Source organism: Callithrix jacchus, chromosome 9 (genome assembly GCF_049354715.1).
Source record: "Callithrix jacchus isolate 240 chromosome 9, calJac240_pri, whole genome shotgun sequence".
NCBI classification, from domain to species: Eukaryota; Metazoa; Chordata; class Mammalia; order Primates; family Cebidae; genus Callithrix; species Callithrix jacchus.
The window spans coordinates 77,133-79,390 of record NC_133510.1 but is presented as its reverse complement, the minus strand read 5'-3'; the positions used below and the strand labels follow the sequence as shown (position 1 = coordinate 79,390).

Below are 2,258 nucleotides of genomic sequence, written 5' to 3'. Positions count from 1 at the left end.
CCCAGACTGGAGTGCAATGGCACTATCTCGGCTCACTGAAACCTCTGCCTCCTCGGTTGAAACAATTCTTCTGCCTTAGCCTCCCGAGTAGCTGGGACTACAGACACGCACCACCATGCCCAGCTAATTTTTTGTATTTTTAGTAGAGACGGGGTTTCACCTATGTCGACCAGGATGGTCTCGATCTCTTGACCTCCTGATCCACCCGCCTCGGCCTCCCAAAGGGCTGGGATTATAGGCGTGAGCCACCGCGCCCGGCCTGAAATTGACCTTTATTTTTAAACGTCAGACTGGTAATGTGCTGATGTTGTAAAAATGTTCACACTTAGGTTTGAGTGTGGAAACCCAATCGTCATACTTAGGAATTAAAAAAGAACTAAAACAGACGTAAAAAAAATGCACATGGGTACATTTTAACCAGTAGTACCAGGCACCCAAAAATTAATGCTTTCAAGATCACAGTTCTTATTTGGGCTAGTGCTTCTGATAGGCATAGCAGGAATGAATGAATGAATTTTATTAACATATATAATAAATAAGTAAAGAACTTTACAAGATAATTTGAGATAGTGATAAGTACCATAACATCAGTAAAATGGGGTCTATGATAAGTGAATTAAATATTTACTTGAATACCTAATACATTTCCAAACTTATTGTGGTCGAAGGGCTCCTGATTCCCCTCACCACCAGCTTCTCACTAGGGGATGCTTCTGTAGATTGTGAGGTTTGGGAAGCTTTTGAAGACGTTATTTGAGTTGAGATATGAATGATGAAGTATCTGTATGCATTCCAGGTATGGAGGTGGCAAAGCATTGGTTTTGGGGTGGAAATGAGTTTAGGGTGTTTGAGACTGTCAGTAGGAAATGTTGGAATGTATCCAGAGAAGAAATAGTAGTAGATGAGGCTAGAGAGGTGGAAAGGGCCTTGATATTTTAGGGTAGAATAAGGAGTTAGGATGTCACTTTAATGATGGCAGCAAGTCTGTAGAGTGTTCTAGGTCTCGGGATTGATGGCCTCATGACTGTGGCTACTGTGTAGTGATGACTGGTAGAGGTAGAAGAGAAAATGGTGATCTTTCAGAGCTGTTGTCTGGGTAAGAAGCCATAGTAGCTGTGTAGATGGATCCTGGGCCAGCTTTAGCAATCTACTTTGCAGACAGAGCTAAGAACTTAAGTGTGGATTCTATGTGGAAGGCAGGAGATGAGTAGTCAAGAGTTGATTCCTAGGTTTTAGTTGAGCAACTGAACGTATAATGGTTCAATTACTAAAATGGGGAAAATTCGAGGAGAAGTTGGTGGTGAGGGGAATCAGAAGATACCTTTTGGCCACAATTGGTTTTAGATACTTATTAGATAGTCAAGTGAGGTGGTTTAGTGGGCAGTGGAATAAATATCTGTAGTTCAGTGGGGAGGTCAAGATTAAAATGACAAAGGTAGGTGTCAGCAACATAGAGCTGACTTCAAAGCCATGAGACTGGATGAACTCCCTACAAGGGAAGGGACTAAGTTTATTTCCTTAAATTGACAAAGTTGGACAGGATGGTGTTTAAGGTCCCATCTTCTTCAAAAAGTTAACTGTTTATTGAATTTCAGAGAGTCTCTGTAAGAAACTTGAAGTGATGGAATTTTTTTGTAAAATGCCGTAGCTGCTTTAAAATAATGAAAAGGGTGAATGGGAAGAAATACAGACATTTAAGTATTTGAAATCTGTATTTATTCTGAAATTGCTTGTTTACAAAGCATAATATGTAACTGCGATCAGATATCCTTCTGAAAGTGAAAATAATCTTCATTTTGTAAGGTTTCAGTTAAACCCAACTGGTGGTCAATATGAACTTATTTTTATCAAAACATTTTAAACAGCTTTATTGAGGAGTCAAGTGACACCCAAGCTGCACATATTAGAAGTGTAAAGTTAGATGTTTTCACATAGGTATTCAGCCATAGAGCTGTCACCACTAGAGATAATAGACATACTTATCATCCCAACAGTTTCCATGTACCCTTCAGTACTGTCTCCCTCCTGCCTCTGATCCATAGGCAACCACTGATAAGCTTTTTGTAACTGTAGATTACTTTTCATTTTCTAACTTATATAAATAGAATCATACAGTAGGTATTCTTTTTTTCTGGCTTTTTTCATTCAATGTGATTATTTTGAGATTCATCCATGGTGTTTTTTGTGTCAGTAGTTCTTTTTCTTCCGTTTGCTAAGTAATATCCTATTGTATGGATATACCAGATGCATTTTTGCAG

General features: G+C 39.0%; 1 pseudogene; it reads right to left on the bottom strand.

Moving 5' to 3' along the window:
• Window positions 1-283: 283 nt before the first annotated feature.
• LOC128931675 (small nucleolar RNA U13) lies at window positions 284-377 on the bottom strand (annotated as a pseudogene).
• Between the last annotated feature and the right edge of the window lie 1,881 nt (window positions 378-2,258).